We start from the raw sequence: 24338 nt of genomic DNA, 5'->3' as shown, positions 1-24338 counted from the left end.
GAGTAATGGCAGGGTACTGCAGAGTAATGGCGGGGTACTGCAGAGTAATGGGGGGGTACTGCAGAGTATTGGGGGGTACTGCAGAGTAATGGCAGGGTACTGCAGAGTATTGGGGGGTACTGCAGAGTAATGGCAGGGTACTGCAGAGTAATGGGGGGTACTGCAGATTGGGGGGTACCTAAATTCGGTGAGCAGCGATGTGGGCACTGCAGATGCAGCCCACAGCGCTGCTAAGTTTGCTAACACGGATCTCTTTCCCCTCCGCTGTACCGATCGGTACAGAGAGGGGGAGGGAGGAACCGGCGTCATAATATGACGCCGGTTTGTTTACAAGTGATCACTCCGTCCTTTGACGGAGCGATCACGTGGTAAACGGCCGCGACGACCCGGCGGCGGTCACAGATGATCTCGTGTGCGCGCCCCAGGGGGCGCGCGACAGCAGAATTCTGGGAGGCCGTTAATTGGCAATGGGCGGTTGTTAAGTGGTTAAAGGAGAAGTACAGCCAAAGCTCATCTGGCTGTACTTCTCCTGTGGATCACAGGAGTGCAGTTTGTTATTTTAACTGACATCAAACAGCCGGTCCAGGCATGGGCAAGATCACAACCATATAATCTAGATCAATCTGCCCACATGCATGGAATGGCACCAAGCTCCACCTCTCAGAAAGCCGCTGAGAGCCTGAGCCTGGTCAGTCCTGCCCCCTCCACAGCCCAGCCCTCCAGTGAGTGTGAGGGGGGGGGGGGGGCAGAGAGCTGCTGATTGACAGTCACCAGCCCTCTGCTCGGGAGCCCTAAGAACTGAGCGATTGTCTGTGTTAGATCGCTCAGTTCTCAGTGTTAGAACCAGCGGGGTACAGATGTAGCATCCACCTAGGTAAGTAATATTTTTTTTACCATACTTCTCTTTTAAATGTGATGGCTGCATTTTTTATTTCTTTTTTCTTTCTTCTTTCTTCCTGTTTTATGGCACATTCACACCTGGGCGTTTTAAATCGATGGTTCTGCCAGCGATTTCAAAAAGCTCTTGTAAAATGGCAAATCACACAATATGCATTTCAGATACCATCCATGTTAATGGCACCTAAAAAAAAGTGGTGCGGTTCTGCTGTGATTGACACGAGATAAATCGCACTGCAATCGCAGCAAAAAAACACCTCGTGTGAAGCTTGTCGCCCAAAAAAAAAGTTCACAAGCTACTTTTGCGTGACAAGCTTCACGCGGTGCGGTTTGCTGCGGTTGCAGCACATTTTCTCTTGCGACATTTGCAGCAGAACTGCATCACCTTTTTTAGGTGCCATTAAAAGGAATCGCATCTGAAATGCGCATTGTGCAATTTGTCATTTTGAGCGTTTTGAAATCATGGTTCTGCCCATGATTTAAAATGCCTCGGTGTGAATAGAGCCTTAGGCTGTCTCCACTAGTGATGGACGAACTTCCGACGGGACGTTTCGCGAACGCGAAACGCGAACGGACACAAACGTTCGCGAAAACGACCGTTCGCCGCGGGCTCCATTGACTTCAATGGGAGGCGAATTTCGCAAACCTTTAGGTCGAATTTGCGGCCACGGGGTAATTATTAGGGGGTAGCACGTAGTCCCACCACCTGGACAATAGCATAATACATGTATGAGGTGAATTTGGGATCGATAACTACAAGCATTTTTTTTTTATTTGGGAAATTGTTCTGACAATTCAGGACTATGGAGCTAATGAAGGCAATGGAGGAGAGGGAAGGTCAGGGACCAGGGTAGGCAAACAAGAGGGTGCAGGAGATACAGAGCACTGACAGCAGCACCGTAATACAGAGCACTGACATCAGCACCGTGACATACAGCGCTGACAGCAGCTCCGTGACATACAGCGCTGACAGCAGCTCCGTGACATACAGCGCTGACAGCAGCTCCGTGACATACAGCGCTGACAGCAGCTCCGTGACATACAGCGCTGACAGCAGCTCCGTGACATACAGCGCTGACAGCAGCACCGTGACATACAGCGCTGACAGCAGCTCCGTGACATACAGCGCTGACAGCAGCTCCGTGACATACAGCGCTGACAGCAGCTCCGTGACATACAGCACTGACAGCAGCTCCGTGACATACAGCGCTGACAGCAGCTCCGTGACATACAGCGCTGACAGCAGCACCGTGACATACAGCGCTGACAGCAGCTCCGTGACATACAGCGCTGACAGCAGCTCCGTGACATACAGCGCTGACAGCAGCTCCGTGACATACAGCGCTGACAGCAGCTCCGTGACATACAGCGCTGACAGCAGCTCCGTGACATACAGCGCTGACAGCAGCTCCGTGACATACAGCGCTGACAGCAGCTCCGTGACATACAGCGCTGACAGCAGCTCCGTGACATACAGCGCTGACAGCAGCTCCGTGACATACAGCGCTGACAGCAGCTCCGTGACATACAGCGCTGACAGCAGCTCCGTGACATACAGCGCTGACAGCAGCACCGTAAGCAGCCCCAGGAGGAAGTCAGCACAGCACAGGGATGGTGTGATCCCCTCATAATAAGAACCCCCAGGAGGAAGTCAGCACAGCACAGGGATGGTGGGAGCCCCTCATAATAAGAACACCCAGGAGGAAGTCAGCACAGCACAGGGATGGTGGGAACCCCTCATAATAAGCAGCCCCAGTAGAAATATGACACCGCTCAACCTCTTCAAAGAGGAGGGTAGGGGCATATAGTACGGTGTGCTTTTTTGGGTCAGGGAAGTGAGCCAAATGAATTAAGAAGGTCTGTGTGCTTGATTCCAAAAATTGTTTATAGACATATACATGGTCTACTGATCACATGTGTTGAATTCCTCCGAGATCCATGCCTCATTCATTTTTAGAAATGTGAGGTAGTTAACACTGTGGTGAGCTAGGCGAGTACGCTTATCGGTCACAATCCCCCCTGCTGCGCTGAACGTCCTTTCGGACAGGACACTGGATGAGGGGCAAGCCAACAGTTCGATTGCAAATTGGGCAAGCTCTGGCCAGAGGTCAAGCCTGCCCACCCAGTAGTCTAGGGGTTCATCACTCCTCAGAGCGTCCACATCGGCCGTTAACCCAATGTAGTCGGACACCTGACGGTCTAGGCGTTCCCTGATGCTGGATCCGGATGACACCTGTCGATGGGTCGGCTGAAAGAATGACCTCATATCCGAAGTCACCAACACATCTTCAAACCGGCCTCTTCTTGCAGGCGCTGTTGGATTGGTACCCGCAAATCCTTCTCTGGGAGTGGGAATTGCTCCTCTGCCAGCGCACGCAAAAGCAGAATGCAGCATTTCTCGAAGCAAGGCCTGGAAGTGCTGCATTCTGACAGCCCTCTGCGACGGCGGTAACATTTCCGCCATTTTGTGTTTGTACCGGGGGTCTAAGTACGTTGCCACCCAGTACTGGTCCTTGACCCTCATGCTTTTTATACGGGGGTCCCTATTAAAACACTGGAGCATGAAGGCCCCCATTTGCACTAAAGTGGAAGCGGTGTGGTGGCCTGGCTCCTGCTCATCATCCAGGATAATGTCGTCCTCTTCATTCTCCTCTCCCCATCCTCGCACAACAGGGATCCCAGAAAGGTTTAAAGCATGCTCTTCTTGCTCCTGCTCATCCGCCCCGGCACCATCCTCCTCTGACTCCTCATCAGACTCCTGTTGTTGACTTGTCTCAGATAGAGTAGCCCCCCCTGGGAATTCATCCAGCATTGCGACTTCCTCATCTTCCCGCTCCTGCTCCTCCACAGCCTGATCAATGACACGACGCAATGCACGCTCCAGAAAGAAGGCATAAGGTACCATGTCACTGATGGCGCCATGGCTGCGACTGACCAGTTTGGTGATCTCCTCAAATGGCCGCAGAAGTCTGCATGTGTCGCGCATGAGCAGCCACTGGCGCGGTGAAAAAAAACCCAGCTCCCCAGAACCGTTTCTTTCGCAGAGTTCATACAGGTAGACGTTAACTGCACGTTTCTGCTGGAGCAGCCTATCAAGCATATAGAAGGTTGAGTTCCATCGCGTCGGGCAATCGCAAATAAGACGTCTGACCGGCAGATGGTGTCGCCGCTGAATGTCAGCAAGGCGAGCCATGGCCGTGTAAGATCTTCTGAAATGGGCCGAGATTTTCCTTGCCTGCCGCAAGATGTCCTGGACCCCAGGGTATTTGACAAGGAATCGCTGCACGACCAAGTTTAAGACGTGTGCCATGCACGGCACGTGCGTGATTTTGCCCTGTTTCAATGCGCTAAGCAGATTGGCACCGTTGTCACACACCACTTTACCAACTGTCAAATTGAGCGGTGTTAGCCACTCATCTGCCTGTGAACGCAAAGCTGAAAGGAGTGCCGGGCCAGTGTGGCTCTTTGCTTCCAGGCACAACAGACGCAGCACGGCATGGCAACGTCTCACCTGGCATGTGGAATAGGTTCTGGGGAGCTTGGGCGGTGCAGTGGAAGAGACGCTAGCAGCGGAAAAGGAGGAGGCAGCTGAGGAGGAGAGGGAGGAGGATGGAGTAGGAGGAGGAGAAGAAGAGTCAGGCCTGCATGCAATCCGTGGCGGTAAAACCAAATCTACACGGGTGCCACGGGTTACATGCTTGACGGCCGTCAGAAGGTTCACCCAGTGGGCAGTAAAACTGATATACCTTCCCTGCCCGTGTTTGCTAGACCACGTGTCTGTGGTCAGATGTATCTTGGCACCGACACTGTGTGCCAGAGATACATTCACTTGCCGCTGAACATGGCCATATAGCTCTGGGATGCCCTTCTCTGAGAAATACTTCCTTCCTGGGACCTTCCATTGTGGTGTTCCAATGGCCACAAATTTGCGAAAGGCCTCCGAGTCCACCAGTTTATATGGCAGTAGTTGGCGGGCTATGAGTTCTGACAAGCCAGCCGCCAACCGTTGGGCAAGAGGGTTATCCGGCGTCATCATTTTTTTACGCTCAAACATTAGGCCCACGGAAGCCTGCCTTTTTGCAGAAAAATGTGAGCTTGGCGTGATGGAAGGTGGAGTGGAGGACAATTGTGAGGAGAGAGGAGAAGGAGAAGTAGAAGACGAGGCTGGACGGTGAGAGCCTGCAGTGTGGCTTTGTGTGTTCCGTTGCTCCCACTGGGCTCGGTGATGGCTGCTCATGTGCCTTCTTAAGGCGGTCGTCCCTAGGTGAGTATTGGGCTTACCGCGACTAACGCGTTGACTGCAAAGATTGCAGATGGCAACGCTATTGTCAGCAGCGGACACGTTAAAAAAAGCCCACACTGCGGAGCCATGTGCCGGTGTCCTGGGAGCGCCAGATGTGACCGTACATGGTCGATGACTCGCTCCTGATACATTTGCAGTCTGCTTTGTCCCTGCTGTGCAATGTAAGTCATTGCTGCTTCTCCTCCCTATCTGCTGGTCCATATCTCCCTCTGAACTCCCCTCCTCTTCCTCTCTTGTGGGCACCCACGTGACATCACTAGACACGTCATCATCAACGTCACCTTCCCCACCGCTATAAGTAGAGTAGGCAGCAACACCGGGGACCAACCTCCTCCTTGGGCTGATCTGGGTACTGGCGTCAGACTGCTGAGTAGCGCTTGTTGCTACCTCCTCTTCCTGATCCAATACCAAGAGTGGCTGCGCATCAGAAATGTCCTCTTGATATGGATCGGAAAATAATTCCAGTGACTCAAGCGGAAGGTATGTGGTGGTGGTGGTGGTGGTCGTGTTGTTGGTGGTAGTGTCTTTGGGGGTGCACATAGCAGAGAGTGAAGAAGAGGGTGCAGATCGAGAGGATGAGGAGGGTGCAGAAGAGTAAGGCTGAGCGAGCCACTCAACCAAGTCTGGTGCATCCTTTAAAGTAATTGAACGCACCTTCTGCAACTTCCCACTTTGGCTCAAGCCTGTTGCTCCTGCCCTACCCCTACCACCCCTGCGGAAGGGCCTGCCTCTTCCTCTGCATGTCATTTTTTAAATGACCCTGTGACAAAACTCTTAGTCCCTATACCGCTGAAGGACTGCTGCAGTATAGGTGAGCGGTCAGCAGTGGTGCACGTCAACCCTATCTATTGTGGACCTATAGCGGTCCTTACAGAACAGCAGACTGTACCGCACTCAAGCCTATGTACCGTAGCACCCTATACCAAGTTACCAGTCCTTATAAGAACTTTTGTGGACCAAGCAGGTTGTGTATTAGTGTTTAGCAGACTGTACGTCAGTCCCTATACCGCTGAAGGACTGCTGCAGTATAGGGCAGCGGTCAGCAGTGGTGCACGTCAACCCTATCTATTGTGGACCGATAGCGGTCCTTACAGAACAGCAGACTGTACCGCACTCAAGCCTATGTACCGTAGCACCCTATACCAAGTTACCAGTCCTTATAAGAACTTTTGTGGACCAAGCAGGTTGTGTATTAGTGTTTAGCAGACTGTACGTCAGTCCCTATACCGCTGAAGGACTGCTGCAGTATAGGGCAGCGGTCAGCAGTGGTGCACGTCAACCCTATCTATTGTGGACCGATAGCGGTCCTTACAGAACAGCAGACTGTACCGCACTCAAGCCTATGTACCGTAGCACCCTATACCAAGTTACCAGTCCTTATAAGAACTTTTGTGGAACAAGCAGGTTGTGTGTTAGTGATTAGCAGACTGTACGTCAGTCCCTATACCGCTGAAGGACTGCTGCAGTATAGGTGAGCGGTCAGCAGTGGTGCACGTCAACCCTATCTATTGTGGACCGATAGCGGTCCTTACAGAACAGCAGACTGTACCGCACTCAAGCCTATGTACCGTAGCACCCTATACCAAGTTACCAGTCCTTATAAGAACTTTTGTGGAACAAGTGAGTTGTGAATGTTTAGCAGACTGCAGCAGAAGGGCAGCAGTCAAGTATAATATCCTTTCTATATTTGGAAGAAAGAATATTATACATGTACAAGCCTATTACTGTACCACTGATACCAGTCCTGAAAAGAACCTTTGTGGAACTAATAATAACAGCAAGTCTTTAAAATTACCCTCACTGCCTGACAACACTGCTTCCTTCCTGTCCCTATACAAATTGGCAAAAAAAGAGAACGATTAGTGGTTACTGGAACAGCTCTTTTGTGGACCTTGATAGTAACAGCTAATGATGATGATGATGATGATGATGATGAAAGACTAATCTGGCTGTCCCTGTAGCATACACCGTCCTTTCCCTTTCTCTAAACTAACAAAAGACACTCAGGCTGCTGCAAGAATCAGCAGCACAGCAAACCTATCAACACCTAACACCTATACCAGTCCTGAAAAGAACTTTTGTGTACCAAATAGCTAGTGGTTTATCTCTCCCTACTCCACACAGGAACCTGTCCCTATCTTAACAGAAGAAAGAATGTAAAATGGCCACCGGATCGGGTGTATTTATAGGTTAGGGGGAATGTACAAGTGTCCATGTGCTGTCATGTCTCAATTGGCTGTCCTGTATCACATGATAAACGTGTCACCAAAGGTTAAAGTTCTTGTATACATTAAACACGTAAGTCCGCCGCGGCGAACGACGGAAAAAGGCGTTCGAACGTGCGGACCGCGAATGTCGGAAATTCGCCGCGAAACGACCGCCGGGCGAACCGTTCGGCCATCACTAGTCTCCACTTTGGATGGAAAAACCCTTGGACATTAAAGCTGAACTTCAGCTAACACTTTTTAAGCATTTACAGCAACATTGTCTTTTCTTTTGCTCATATCCTCCATACACCAGAAATCTATAATATATATATATATATATATATATATATATATATATATATATATATATACAGTATCTCAAAAAAGTGGGTAAAGCCCCCCCTTTTTTGAATATTTTATTCCATCTTTTCATGTGACAACACTGAAGAAATGACACTTTGCTACAATGTAAAGTAGTGAGTGTACAGCTTGTATAACAGTGTAAATTTGCTGTCCCCTCAAAATAACTCAACACACAGCCATTAATGTCTAAACTGCTGGCAACATAAGTGAGTATATACACAGTAGATTATTTTGTATATGTGTAACCCTGTCAAAATACGAGGGCCTCGCCAATAATGCAAACGTGGACAAAACTTTTTTTATTAAAGGAGTTGTATAGGCAGAAGTTTTTTTTTTTTTTTTTTTTATCTTAGTGCCTTCTATGCATTAGGATAAAAAAAAAACCTTCTGTGTGTAGCAGCCTCCCCAGATCCCCCTAATTACTTACCTGAGTCCCCTCTCTGTCCAGTGATGTCTATGAGTGTCTTATCCACCTGGGACTCGCCTCCAGTTTGGTTGAGACACAGCAGTGGCGCCATTGGCTCCCGCGGGTGTCAATCAAAGTCAGTTAACCAATCAGAAGAGAGAGGGGTAAGGCCGGGACGGAGCTTCGTGTCTGAATGGACATGCGGAGCTGTAACTGGGCTCGGGTGCCCCCATAGCAAGCTGCCTGCTGTGGGGGCACTCAGCAGGAGAGAGGGGCCAGGAGCACAGAAAAGGGAGCCGAGAAGAGGAGGACCGGGGCTGCTCTGTGCAAAACCATTACACAGAGGAGGTAAGTATAACATGTTTGCTTTTTTTTTTTTTTTAATTAGACTTTACAATCACTTTAAAGTGGAAGTAGTCTGAGCCATAAAACAGTTTAATTTCTGGCACGTGCTGTAAATGTAACACTCCCATTGGTTGTGCTCTCAATCAAAACTGTCAAACCATTCAATGGCTGGTGTCATGGTAGTTGTAGATTAAACAGAGGCTAAGATGGCATCATCCTTGGCTGAAAACAATAGGGGGGCTATTTACACTTTAAAGCGGAGGTCCACCCTAAAATGGACCTCCGCTCATCGGAATCCCCCCCCCCTCCAGCGCCACAATCGGCACCTTTCAGGGGGGAGGGGGGTGCAGTTACCTGGATAATCCAGGTAACTGCACCCACTTCCGGGCTAGCTCTCTGCGGAAAGGGGCATACGTTACGCCCCTTTCCGCAAGCGCCCGCCCCCTTCAGCAAGTGCCCCGCTGCCTGCTGGGAAACACACAGCTCCCAGAGGCAGCGGGGACCGTCCGGATTGCGCCGCGCGGCTCGCGCATGCGCAGTAGGGAACCGGGAAATGAAGCCGAAAGGCTCCATTTCCTGATTCCCATACCCAAGATGGCGGCGGCAGGACCCGCCAGACGAGCGAGCGATCGGCTTCGGGTGCCGACATCGCGGGCGCGCTGCACAGGTAAGTGTCACTATTTAAAAGTCAGCAGCTGCAGTATTTGTAGCTGCTGGCTTTTAAAAAAAAAAAAAAAAAAACGCGGAGTCCCGGTGGACTCCCGCTTTAACTTACATAGGTCGTTTCGAATTTCATATGTAGGTAGAGTAACTCTTCCTCTATAGCAACTCTTCTTTATATTTCATTGCAGGTAAATAATGGAGCAGAATCATGTGCCGTCATTGAGTTCTTGACAAAGCAGGGGTGCAGGCTGTCCGACATCCACAGAAGGCTACAAAATGTTTATAGAGATGAAACCATTGATGGGTGTAATGTCTTGTCAGTGGGGACTCTTGTCAATGGTGTCATTTCCACAAACATTCTGAAGCCTTCTGTGGATGTTGGACAGCCGGCACCTCTCCTTAATCAATAATTGATTGCACGTTGGGGTTGATTTACTGAAGACGAATACTTTGCAACATGCACAGTCTATTTGTCTATAGTAAATCAACCCCATTGCTTCTGCTTGGAATCCATTAGCTACCTGCAGTGAAATAAAAAGAGTTATTATGGTGCCTTGGAAAAGTATTCATACCCCTTGAAATGTTCCACATTCTCTCATGTTACAACCAAAAACGTAAATGTATTTTATTGGGATTTTATGTGATAGACTAACACAAAGTGGCACATAATTGTGAAGTGAAAGGAAAATGATAAATGGTTTTCGATTTTTCTTACAAATAAATATGTAAAAAGTGTGGGGTACATTTGTATGCCGCCCCCCGGAGTCAATACTTTGTAGAACCACCTTTCACCACAATTACAGCTGCAAGTCTTTTTGGGGATGTCTCTACCAGCTTTGCACATCTAGAGAGGGACATTTTTGCCCATTCTTCTTTGTAAGATATCTCAAGCTCTCTCAGATTGGATGGAGAACATCTGTGAACAGCAATTTTAGGTCTGGACTGTGACTGGGCCATTTAAAGAGGAAGTAAACCCTGATGGGTTTACTTCCTCTTTCATTCCCTGCAAAGGTAAAGCATAATGGACTACTATGCATCGCATAGTAGTCCATTATGTGTCACTTACCTGACACAGGAGCCAACGAAGTCACCGATGTCCCCTGTAGTCCACCGCATCCATCTTCTCTGTGGGTCTCGCTGCTCCGCCGCTGTCATTCGGCGAAGCCGCGATGACGTCACTCCCGCGCATGCGCACGGGAGCCGCCACTCACGGCATATTGCCGTTGACCGCAGCGTGCTCAGTGCGCCTGCGCGCCGCTGTCTACGGCGCATGCGCCTAAGACATCGGTGCCTGTGTTTTTGCAAATATCTCCTAAACCGTGTAGATTTAGGAGATATTTCTTGCACCTACAGGTAAGCCTTAATCTAGGCTTACCTGTAGGTCAAAGTGTGTTGTAAGGGTTTACAACCACTTTAAACACATGAATATGCTTTGATATAAACCATTCCATTGTAGCTCTGACCGTATGTTTAGGGACATTGTCCTGCTGGAAGGTGAACCTCAACCCCAATCTCAAGTCTTTTGCAGATTCTAAGCCCTTGTACACACGGTCGGACATTCCGACGTAAAAAGTCCGATCGGACCGCGTTGTCGGATAATCCGACCGTGTGTGGGCTCCATCTGACTTTTTCCGTCAGGATGTCCGACCAACAAAGTTTGAGAGCTGGATATAAAATTGTCCAACAACATGATCCAATCGGACCTTGTCCGATCGTTTGTAGAGAATTCCGATCGGACAAAGTGCCACACATGCTCAGACCAAATTACGAGACCAAAGCTATTGGCTACTAGTAGTCACGTCGTAATGAACGAACGTCATCACGTTCCGAACGATCGGATTTCCCGACAACTTTGTCCGACAGTGTGTATGCAACACCAGTTTCGGACAAAATCCGTCGGAAAAAATCAGACGGATTTTGTGGTCGGAATTTCCGATCGTGTGTACAAGGGCTAACAGGTTTTCTTCTAAGATTGCTCTGTATTTGGCTCCATCCATCTTCCCATCAACTCTGACCAGCTTCCCTGTCCCTGCTGAAGAAAATTCTCCCAACAACATGATGCTGCCACCACTATGTTTCACGGTGGGGATGGTGTGTTCAGGGTAATGTGCAGTGTTGGTTTTCCCCCACACATAGCGTTTTGCTTTTAGACCAAAAAGTTCAATTTTGGTCTCATCTGACCAGAGCACCTTCTTCCACATGTTTGCCGTGTCCCCCAACATGGCTTCTCACAAACTGCAAATGGGACTTCTTATGGCTTTCTTTGAACAATGTCTTTCTTCTTGCCACTCTTCCATAAAGGGCAGATTTGTGGAGAGCATGACTAATAGTTGTCCTGTGGATAGATTCTCCCACCTGAGATCTCTGTAGCTCCTCCAGATTTACCATGGACCTCTTGGCTGCTTCTCTTAAGAATGGTCCTTGCCTGGCCTGTCAGTTTAGGTGGACGGCCATGTCTTGGTAGGTTTGCAGTTGTGCCATACTCTTTCCATTTTCAGATGATGGATTGAACAGAGCTCCGTGAGACGTTCAAAGCTTGGGATATTTTTTTTTTATAACCTGACCCTGCTTTAAACTTCTCCACAACTTTATCCCTGACCTGTCTGGTGTGTTCCTTGGCCTTCATGATGCGGTTTGTTCACTAAGGTTCCTTAACAAAACTCTGAGGGCTTTACAGGACAGCTGTATTTATACTGAGATTAAAATACACACATGTGGACTCTATTGACTAATTAGATCACTTCTCACGGCAATTGGTTCCACTAGACCTTTGTTAGAGGTATCAGAGTAAAGGGGGCTGAATACAAATGCACGCCACACTTTTCAGATATTTATTTGTAAAAAATTTGGAAAACCATTTATCACGTTCCTTCTACTTCACAATCATGTACCACGTTGGTGTTGATCTGTCACATAAAATCCCAATAAAATACATTTACCTTTTTGGTTCTAACATAACAAAACGTGGAAAATGTCAAGGGGTATTTGGATTTAGCAGAGATTTTGTAAGTTGTGTTGTGTTTGCTAATAATGATTTTAGTGTATTTTTAGCAAAAATATAATTTTACATTTTTTTTTGGGGGGGGGGGGGGTGATGGGGCCCCTTGTTTTCTAACAGCAGCCCTGTCACACTAGGCCATGGCCTACGTTCTTTATGCAGAAATGTGGTCCTGTGCCTACAAGACCTTGTATTCTTGGTGGTTCCTCCAGTATACTTTTCCCCATTCTAAATTCTGCCCATATTGCACTGATTGATGGCTCAGTAACAAGATTCACCATTTTCTAACAGCTAACGTCATAGTTCCCGAGGCCAAGTCATATTGCTTCAATGATCTCTTTTATGCCCCAACCACTAAACAAGGCTGTTCGAAAACAAAATCTGTCTGTTAGACATGATGATGAATGTATACTTGACTCATCTGCTGACAATTAATATCCAACTCTCATTTTTAATCCTATTGTACTTTTTATGGCACGTGAACTTTTTGTTTAGGTCAAATGAGATATACCACTATGGTGCCGTTAGCATTTGTTTTATCACTAACATGCTTTTTTGAGGGAACTGACTAGTCTTAGACGCTATTAATTTTATTAGGCTTCAGAAAAATAGTTCTTAGGGTGAAACAAATATATTCCTAAATTTATGCAGACTGTGGTGAAAAATTATCTTTAATTCTGTAGAATAGAGTGATTATATCTTTTATGTGCACTGCTGATCCAATGCATACATTCATTTTGAGTAGGGCTGTTACTGATTAAAATAATAATAATAATAATAATAATAATAATAATAATTAATAAAAAAAAATTTTAATCGACTAATTTCGATTATAATGCACATGCAGATCCAACTACTTTTAGCTGATCTCCTTGCATTGCAACTCTGCATTAGTCAGTGGTAAATGTGGTATACACTATATACAATCACCCGACACTAGTTCGTTTCCACAATCCATGACTTAACTTCACAGTTCACACAAATACGTTTTAAATTCAAACTGTAGCTCTGACGTAAGTCTTTTTTTTTCCCACAGTAGCGTGACAATCCCTCCACCTCCGGTCTAACTAATCACTCTCAACTTATGGCATGGACCCCTGTGCAAACAGGTGGTCATGCAAGCGGGTATCAAAAAGGTTAACACGGACCATAAACTTCTCTCTAGTCTCCTTAGATCTCAGCAAGGATGCCAGGTTATGGGTAGAAAGAAAAGATCTAAGTGCTCACCGCTTAAGTATAAGGTTTAATTCTTGTGTTCAAACACAAACTACTCACATAAAGATGATAAAAACACAGCATGTAAAGCTGACAATTGTGTTAGTTTCATAGGGCAGCAGCGGGTGATGTCATGCGTAGCTCCTCCCCGTACGTGTTACGTTTAATCAGAACTTCGATGTCACCGGACTCCTCCCCCCTTCCCTTCGTTAGCAGACGGAGGCACTTGGGGAAGGGGGGAGGAGTCCGGTGATGTCACGGACATCGACGTCACAGAGGAGTCCGGTGACGTCAATGTCCGTGAAGTCACCGGATCTCCGACGGAACTCCCTGAAATCCCGGAAGCCGGCAGAGAGGTGAGTACCGATCAAAAGAATTTTGATCGAACAAAAAAATAAACGAGGAATTAATCTTTCATTTCCACAGCCCTAATTTTGAGTAATTTTAATGTTGTTTCATATACAGATCCTGGTTTCCTGTTCTTTAAGTGTCACCAGAAAGGTATCTTGAAAATGAGGAATAACGTTTCCAGCATAAGTGCAATATCAATTTATTATGAAAATTAAAACACAAGAAAGAGCAAGGCAACACAGCAAAAATAAAAATAAAAAATGAAGACAAATAATACACAATGACAAACAAACAATAACATTAGCTAGCTACTGAAGACGTTGCATTCTTATGATGAAATGCGTAGGGTCGGACTTCAAGTTTACATCATATCCGGTGACCTGAGGCGCACATTGGTCACCTTGGTTAAGGTGCATCTTGGTTTCTCAAGGCTACTGGCTATTTTTAATATATTGTAAGTGCAATAGCATTTATTTTAACTACTTGACCGACCTCAATACGTAAATATACGTCGCGGCTTTGAAGTTGTTTACCAGAGTTATGGCTGAAGCTATCTGCCATAACCCTGGTATTTTTTTCAGCCAATGACTCTGTTTCTCATAAAAGCAATCTGAGCAGCTGATTTGCTATTTGATCACTTTTAGAAGCAGCAGGAGTGGACGCTTACTGGTGTTTCTCGGGCTTACTGCTCTTAGCAGCGACCCTGGGAAATGATCTGACAGTTTGAGTGGTTGACCATAGAGATGAAGAGAGACCAAATCATCTCTAAACACCACTATGATCTAGGACAGGGGTAGGCAACCTTGGCACTCCAGCTGTGGTGAAACTACATAATCCATCATGCCTCTGTCTCTAGGAGGCATGCCTGTGATTGGCAGGGTCTTCCAATGTCTCATGGGACTTGTAATTTCACCACAGCTGGAGGGCCAGGGTTACATAGTTAGTAAGGTTGAATGAAGACACCAGTCCATCCTGAGTGAGTGTCTACAATTGTCCCTATCCCTGTAGATTGCACACTCACATCAGTCCCCTTCCCTCATGGAGCCCACAAACCAAGGTACCCATTCATATACAAGGGTCAATTTTGGACAGAAGCCAATTAACCTACCTGCATGTCTTTGCAATGTGGGAGGAAACTGGAGTACCCGGAGGAAGCCCACGCAGGCACAGGGAGAACATGTAAACTCCAGGCAGGTAGTGTCGTGGTTGGGATTTGAACCAGCGACCCTTGGTATTGCTAGGTGAGAGTGCTAACCACTACACCACTGTGCCTCCCGTAAGGTTGCCTACCCCTGGTCTAGGAGGACAGGAGCGACGTCATGGCGTCACTTTTGGGCTAGGGCAGAAGTAAACATTTTTTTTTTTATATTTTTATCTTTTGCTTTTAAAGGTAGAGGAGAGATTTGGGGTCTTATAGACCCCCGATCTCTCCATAAAGAGGAAGTCTTTTCCCTTATTTCTATTACAAGGGATGTTTACATTCCTTGTAATAGAAGTAAAAGTGATCCAAAAAAAATTAAAAATTAAAGGGGCAGTGTAAAAAATTTTTAAAAATAAGAAAAAAAAATGTGAAGTGCCTCCCATCCCTCCCTGCTGGCACGCAGAAATAAAGGCATATATAACTCGTGCACATATATGTAAACGGTAATGACACCACACATGTGAGGTATCGAACATTAGAACGACAGCAATAAATTTAGTGCTAGACCTCCTCTGTAACACAAAACAGGTGACCTGTAAATCTTTTTAAAGTGTAGCCTATGGCAATTTTTAAGTATCTGCGTTTGCCGCCATTCCACGAGTGTGTGCAATTTTAAAGTGTGACGTGTCCAGGGACCATGGACAAAACACCAAATTTGGCACCACATCCCTGAGATAAAGAAGTATTGAAGTATTTATGGGATTTTTAAGTTGCATATACTAGTAAATAGATCCAAAGAGATACATTTAAAAGAAAAACACGTTATTTTAGCATTAGTAAAAAAAAATTGAAAACAGTGCTGGAACCACAGGGACATGCTCACACATCACAGGACTTCAGCTCTACATACGAGTGTTCTGGTTTGGAGACTCTTTGTCTCTGGGCGTTTCGTGTTTCTGCAAACCATATTTTCTGCCTCCTATGCAGGGGCGGACTGACCATTGGGCTACTCGGGCACTGCCCGAGGGCCCCATGCAACTAGGGGGCCCCATCAGGGTTGCCAGCCTCAGTAAAACCAGGGACAGTATGCAAATCCCGAGATTATAGCTGCCCCACCTCTCCAGTACCTTCTCAGCCAATAGAAACATGTATGTGTGTACTGTGTGTGTGATTGTATACTGTGTGTGTGTTTGTGTATACTATGTGGCCCCATAATCTCTGATTGCCTGGGGGCCCCATAATCTCCTATTGCCCGGGGGCCCCATGAGTTGTCAGTCCGCCCCTGCTCCTATTGTCACCTGCAGTCCTTGGCTTGCTGTGACGCTTGTAGAATCACTGAATCTTCATTGATTGCAGTTTGATATATTTATCTTAGATCCTGGGAAGGCTTTTGTTTCTAAGTTGACAGCATCCCCTGAGGAAGCCCATGTTGAGGATGAAACATGTTGGGAACCGCATCAATCTTGCTGTATCCATAAGGACTGTACTACATGTACTTACTATAAAACTGTTATTAAAGCGGAGGTCCACCCTAAAGTTGACCTTCCGCTCATTGGAACCCTCCCCCCCTCTGGCGCCACAATTGGCACCTTTCAGGGGAGAGGGGGGTGCAGGTACCTGTACAGTACAGGTATCTGCACCCACTTCCAGCGTAGCTATCTGCGGAAAGGGGTGTAGAAGTACGCCCCTTTCCGAAAGTCCCCCGCTGCCTGCTGGGAAACACACGGATCCCAGAGGCAGCGGGGACCATCCTTATTGCGCAGCGCGACTCGCGCATGCGCAGTAGGGAACCGGGAAATGAAGCCGAAAGGCTCCACTTCCTGATTCCCATACCCAAGATGGCGGCGGCAGCACACGAGAGACGATTGAGAGATCGGTTTCGGGTACAGACATCGCGGGCGCGCTGGGCGGGTAAGTGTCCTTATTTTAAAAGTCAGCAGCTGCAGTATTTGTAGCTGCTGGCTTTTAAAAAAAAAAAACGGCGGAACTCCCGGCGGACTCCCGCTTTAAACATTTTTTACTAATGCTAAAGTGTTTTACTTTTAAATGTATCTCTTTGGGTCTATTTACTAGTATATGCACCTAAAAAATCCCATATATACTTCAATACTTCATGTTCAGTATCTAAAATAGTATAACATCATCTTTTATATTTTACAAACAAAATGGGTATTATATATTGTGTTTTTTTTGCATTAACCACTTGTACTGCGTCAGGTTAGCTCTCCTGGGTGAATCGCTGTCATTGTACGTCGGCTTACGCAGGCGCAGTTGCGGGCACGTGCCTGCTGCACGCTGTGGGAGCATGCCCGCAGGTTGGGTGGACTTGTTGTCCACCAGCGACCCGTGATCACCTGGTACAGTGACAGAATGGGGATTTATAATCAAGGCGGATCTCCATTCTGATAGATGACATGACTGAGATCTACTGTTCCCAGTGATTGAGAACAGTGATGTCCCTGGCAGCCCATCCCCCCTACAGTCAGTTAGAACACACCCAGGGAACACAGTTAACCCCTTGATCGCCCCCTAATGTTAACCCCTTCCCTGCCAGTGTCATTTTTTTTATTGTTTTTACTAGTAATCTGCGAATTTTTAGTGGGACTGCGACATTGCGGCGGACAAATCTGACCCTAAATTACACTTTTTGGGAACCAGTGACATTATTCCATTGATCAGTGCTAGAAAAATGCACTGATCAATGTAATAATGTCACTGGTTCCCAAAAAGTGTAATTTAGGGTCAGATTTGTCCGCCGCAATGTCGCAGTCCCACTAAAAATTCGCAGATTACTAGTAAAAACAATAAAAAAAATAAAAGTCCTTAAATCTATCACGTAGATTGTAGATACAACAACTTTTGGGAAAACCAATCAATATGCGTCTATTGCGATTTTTTTTAACCAAAATATGTAGAATAATGTATATTGGCCTAAACTTTTTTTTTTGGCCATTTATTATATTGTTTTTTTTTTTTTTTTCAAAATTGTCGCTCTTTTTTTGTTTATAGCGCAAAAAAAGACACAATAACTGTGTTAACAGTGTTAACAATTGGTGACACAGTTAACCATTTGATCGCCCCTGATTTTAACCTCTTCCCTGCCAGTGTCATTAGTAAAATGTCAGTGCATATTTTTTGCACTGATTACTGTAATGATGTCACTTGTTCCCAGAAAAGTGTAAAAAAATGTCAGTTAGGTGTCCGATCTGTCCGCTGCGATGTCACAGCCCCACTAAAAATCACTGATCGCTGCCACTACTAGTAAAAATTAAATAAATAATAAAAATGCCATAAATCTATCCACTTTTTTGGTAGACGCAATAAATTTTGCGCAAACCAATCAATATACGCTTATTGCGATTTTTTTTTTTCCCAAAAAACATGTAGCAGAATACATATCAGCCTAAACTGATGAATACATTTGTTTTTTGTTTTTTAAAAATTGGAAAAGTTTTATAGCACAAAGTAAAAATAGTTTTTTTTCAGCATTGCACAACCGCGCAATTGTCAGTTAAAGTGACGCAGTGCCATATCAAAAAAAAATGGCCCAGCCAGGAAATGTGTAAATCCCTCCGGGGCTGAAGTGGTTAACAGCAACATTGCTGAGATTTCAGGGGCTTAAACAGACCCCTGATGTCTCACATTTTAAAATCAGCTGCACAGATGAATAAATAGGAAGCACCTACAGGCTTCCTATTCATTCACAAACTGAAACATAGTAATGCTTCAGTGATGAATGGACACAGGAGTGATTGGTTCTGATCACTGTGTTCATTTATATAAGGAAGGGCCCAATAAATTACATTTGCCAGCCCCTTCCTCCCCCATCCCCCTGCAGTGCAGCTGGAGGGAGGAAGATGAGGAGAAACTGGCAACCCTGCAGGGAAAGAAACAAAAGGATTGGTGTCTGCAATAAGGCAGTACAGCTGGTCCTCCTGCTCAGCAAATGCCCGGGCCCCCTTTTTGAATGGATAGTACCTGGGCCTGGTACAGGAGGGCTGGTTGTACCGCATTATTAGTGGTCCTGGCACATGGGGGTGATTAGGGTGTGCCCAGGCACACTTGGCACACCCCCTATGCATGCCTATGAGAGAATGTGACATAAAAGGAGTTAATTTGGCGCATAAGCTGCAGGGACATCTATACTATACAGCTTTGGGAGGAGAGGTGTCTTCAGCCTACTTAGGGTATGCAGTAGGGATGAGCTTCGTGTTCGAGTCGAACGCATGTTCGGCTCGAACATCGGTCGTTCGTGCGTTCGCCGAATTCCGAACGTTTGGGCCGTTCGCGGCAAAATTCGTGTGGCCCACAATGCACTGCGATGGCGCAATGCATTGCTGTCTCACGATTGGCCAAGCATGCACTGTGACCCCGCATGCTTGGCCAATCGCAGCGCCAGTAGCGAGGAGAGCAATGGTTGGCCACAGGCATCCTGCCTGTGGCCAATCATAGCTCAGACTGTGTAGTGCACGCCCCACACTATATAAAGCTGCCTTTCAGGCGGCCTCGTGTAGTGTTTGTTAGCATCTGAAGCAGTGGGTGTTCTGTGTACCTTCAACACAATTACACACCAATCGTTTTTGGCTGATTTACTATTTTGCTCTTGTGTAGTGGTTACTGTCTGTGCCCTGACCGCAGTATACACCACTATATTCACCTCACCTATATAGCTAGTGATCTAGCTTTAATAATAGAGCTTGCAGTCAGTAGTGTTAGTGCGTGCTGTCTGCGTGCTCTGTACCCAGTACATACCACTATATACACCTACAAAGCTGTTCTCTATTTGAGCCCGATTGTCATTTGCTGGAGTTATTGGAAGTTGTGTGTGCCTCCAGCACAGCACAGTATACATCTGTATAAACCCCTTTAACTCTGCTGTTTTCTTGTTATTGTCTGCGTGCCCTGACCGCAGTATACACCGTGATATTGACCTCACCTATATAGCTAGTGGTCCATCTTTAACAATAGAGCTTGCAGTCAGTAGTGTCACTCAGGAGATAGTGCGTGCTGTGTGCCTGCTCTGTACCCAGTACATACCGCTATTATCCACCTACATAGCTGTTCTCTATTTGGGCCCGATTGGCATCTGCTGGAGTTATTGGAAGTTGTGTGTGCTTCCAGCACAGCACAGTATACATCTGTATATACCCCTTTAACTCTGCTGTTCTATAAAAAAGGCATCTGCAGGAGTTAGTGGGTGTTGTGTGCCTCCAGCACAATATAAACTACCCAACTACTGTTTTACCCAACTCCCTTCAGGCCATTACCATGTCTGGAAGGCCAGCAAGGAGAGGCAGACAGGCGCGAGCCGATAAAAGAGGGCAAGCAGGCTCTGTGTCTAGAGACAACAGTGCTGGTCGTGGACGCGGTGCATTGTCATCAGCACGTGGCCATGGGACATGCTTGTCCTTCTTTTCTGCAGCTGGACATGTTGAACCGCAACATGCCAACGACTTGGTAGAGTGGATGACCAAGCCCTCTTCATCCTCCTCATCCTCTCTCACCCAGTCTCAGGGTAGTAGAAAAGCAGCTGCCAACACATCGTCGTCCCTCCTCTCAATGTCATCATCAGTGACTCCTTCCCTAGACCCACCACGTCCTCCTGAGGAGTCTCCTGAACTCTTTGAGCACAGTGTTGGGTACATGCTCCAGGAGGATGCCCAGTGTTTGGTGGGCTCTGATGATGACACTCAGCTAGAGGAAGGCAGTAGCGTGAGCACAGAGAGAGGGGATGCTCAAGAAGGACAGCAATCTGGCAGTCATGTTCCACAAGCTGCAGCATACTGCCAGGTTTGCTACAGCGATGAAGAGGGAGGGGATGATGAGGGCACTGACTCCACGTGGGTGCCTGGAAGGAGGGAGGAGGAGGAGGAGGAGGAGGAGGAGGCACATGTCCAACGAGGCAGGATGCCCTCCGGGGGCCAGCTTAGGGGCAGCACACCGACTGAATCACACCGCAGAGCTCCGCCTGCGCAGAGCGCTTCCTCTGCGCAGAGCGCTTCCTCTGCGCAGAGCGCTTCCTCTGCGCGTTATTCTAAAAGTTCTTTGGTGTGGGCCTTTTTTGAGACGAGTGCATCAGATCGCACCGCTGCTATTTGCAACATATGTCTCAAGCGTATCTCACGTGGCCAAAACATCAGCCGCTTGGGCACCACATGCTTGACCAGACATATGTTGACCTGCCACGCAGCTCGTTGGCAAGCATACCTCAAAGACCCACACCAAAGAACAAAGCGGACCTCTCCTTGCTCCTCATCAGCTGGCATCTCCAACCCCACTAGACCTTCAGTCCTCTCTGAAACCTGCTCTGAGAGGAATGAAGGTGTAGAATTAGGTGTGTCACAGCCAAGTGCTTCCGGGAACTCTGCTAGTGGTACATCCACGTCCGATTATAGCAGACAAATGTCCCTGCCCCAGCTGCTGGACCGGCGGAAGAAATTTACTCCCAGCCATCCACATGCCCAGCGGTTGAATGCTAGCTTGGCTAAATTGCTAGCACTTCAACTGCTGCCTTTTCAGTTGGTAGACTCGGCCCCCTTCCGTGAGTTTGTACAATGTGCGGTTCCTCAGTGGCAGGTCCCCAAACGCCACTTTTTCTCACGGAAGGCAATTCCGGCTCTCTACCGGCATGTGGAAGGCAATGTCCTTGCCTCGCTGGACAGGGCGGTCAGCGGTAAGGTGCATATTACCGCTGACTCATGGTCCAGCAGGCATGGACAGGGACGTTACCTGTCTTTCACGGCCCATTGGGTCACTCTTCTGGCTGCTGGGAAGGATGCAGGACAAGGTGCAGTAGTATTGGAGGTTGTTCCGCCACCACGCCTCCAAACTGCTACTATTGGTTGTGACACACCTCTCTCCTCCACCCCCTCCTCTTCTTCTTCCTCCATGGCCTCTTCCAGTGCTCTGTCCTCAGAACCAGCGGTGCTCCGTAGGCGTTGCAGGGGCTACGCAAGTACGCAGGCAAAACGATGCCATGCCGTGCTTGCGCTGGTTTGTTTGGGGGACAGGAGCCACACTGGGGCGGATGTTTTGTCAGCTCTGCAGGGGCAGGCCGAGAGGTGGTTGACGCCACGCCAGCTTAAGCCAGGAATGGTGGTTTGCGACAATGGCACCAACCTCCTCTCCGCCCTCCGACAGGGACAACTGACCCATGTGCCCTGTGTAGCTCACGTCCTTAACCTGGTGGTGCAGCGGTTCTTGGGCAGGTACCCCGGCTTACAGGATGTCCTGAAACAGGCCAGGAGAGTCTGTGTGCATTTCCGCCGATCATTTAATGCCTGTGCTCGGCTGGCTGAGCTCCAAAAGGAGTTGAACCTGCCCAAGAACCGCCTTATATGTGACATGCCCACCAGATGGAACTCAACATTGGCCATTCTGCAGCGGCTGCACACGCAGCAGAGGGCCATCAATGAGTACCTGTGCGACTACGGCACCAGGACAGGGTCAGGAGAGCTTGGTTTTTTCTCACCACACCAGTGGGGCATGATCAGGGATGCATGCACTGTCCTGTCACCGTTTGAGGAGGCCACAAGGATGGTGAGCAGTGACAGTGCATGCATCAGTGACACTATACCTCTTGTCCACCTCTTGGAGCATACGCTGCGTGGAATAATGGACAGGGCACTTGAGGCAGAACAGAGGCAGGAAGAGGAGGACTTCCTTGCCTCTCAAGGCCCCCTTTATCCAGACAGTGTTCCTGCTGTGCCACCCATCACACAGGAAGAGGGTGAGGAGGAGGAAGAGGAGGAGGAGGATGATTGTGTCAGCATGGAGGTGGAGGCTGGCACTCAGCATCAGCAGCAGCAGTCTTATAGGGATGATTTACAGTCCCAAGAAACACGTGGACTTGTACGTGGCTGGGAGGAGGTAGCTGCGGATCATGTGGTCCTTAGTGACCCAGAGGACTCCGGACCGAATGCCTCAGCTAACCTACGCTGCATGGCCTCCCTGATCCTGCAAAGCCTGCGGAAGGATCCTCGTATTCTTCGGATCAAGGAGAGGGACCATTACTGGCTGGCCACTCTCCTTGATCCACGGTACAAGGGTAAGGTTGCCGACCTTATCTTGCCATCGCAGAGGGAGCAGAGGATGAGACATCTCCGGGAGGCCTTGCAGAAAGCTCTGTGCAACGCGTTCCCAGAGACTGGGAGGTCACAAACTCCTGGTCCTGGACAACGTGTTGCTGAGGCATCAGTCAGAAGGAGCGGTGGAGAAGGTGGCCGTCTGACTGATGCTTTCAGACAATTTTTTAGTCCGCAGCCCCAAGGTATGATTGGTTCCAGCACCCATCGCCAGCGTCTAATTTACATGGTGCAGGAATACCTAGGGGCAAGGTCAGACTTGGACACCTTTCCCACTGAAAATCCTCTGGCTTACTGGGTCTTGAGGATGGATCACTGGCCAGAGCTTGCACAGTATGCAATTGAGCTACTGGCCTGTCCTGCATCCAGCGTTCTTTCGGAACGCACCTTCAGTGCTGCTGGTGGCTTCGTTACCGATCACAGGGTGCGCCTGTCCACCGAATCAGTTGATCGACTGACCTTCATCAAGATGAATCAGTCTTGGATCACCCACAGCTACCAAGCACCTGAAGCTGATGTAACCGAATAATTTTTTTTGAAATACCACATCCCTTCAAGACTGCCTATGCTGATGCTGAGTGACTGTCCTGTTATGTTGATTGTCTATCCTCTTCCTCCTCCGCTGATATGTTGGAAGAACATTTTTGGTTCTGGGTGATGCCAGCAGCCCAATTTTTCTGCCCCTTTTTAACAGGGGCGTTTAAGTACAATTTTTGATGCAATGCTTTGCAGCAGGGCTAATTCCTGCAATAAAACTAGAGTATATGGCAGAGGTTGCAGTGTGATGGCACCAGTGCCTAAGGCCCAATTTTTCTGCCCCTGTTTAACAGGGGCGTTTAAGTACAATTTTTGATGCAATGCTTTGCAGCAGGGCTAATTCCTGCAATAAAACTAGAGTGTATGGCAGAGGTTGCAGTGTGATGGCACCAGTGCCTAAGGCCCAATTTTTCTGCCCCTGTTTAACAGGGGCGTTTAAGTAAAATTTTTGATGCAATGCTTTGCAGCAGGGCTAATTCCTGCAAAAAAACTAGAGTGTATGGCAGAGGTTGCAGTGTGATGGCACCAGTGCCTAAGGCCCAATTTTTCTGCCCCTGTTTCACAGGGGCGTTTAAGTACAATTTTTGATGCAATGCTTTGCAGCAGGGCTAATTCCTGCAATAAAACTAGAGTATATGGCAGAGGTTGCAGTGTGATGGCACCAGTGCCTAAGGCCCAATTTTTCTGCCCCTGTTTAACAGGGGCGTTTAAGTACAATTTTTGATGCAATGCTTTGCAGCAGGGCTAATTCCTGCAATAAAACTAGAGTGTATGGCAGAGGTTGCAGTGTGATGGCACCAGTGCCTAAGGCCCAATTTTTCTGCCCCT

The sequence above is a fragment of the Lithobates pipiens genome, unplaced genomic scaffold, assembly GCF_037356315.1.
Source record: "Lithobates pipiens isolate NorthernLeopardFrog02 unplaced genomic scaffold, aLitPip1_a1.2 Scaffold_18, whole genome shotgun sequence".
Classification (NCBI taxonomy): Eukaryota; Metazoa; Chordata; class Amphibia; order Anura; family Ranidae; genus Lithobates; species Lithobates pipiens.
This window is presented reverse-complemented; position numbering follows the sequence as displayed.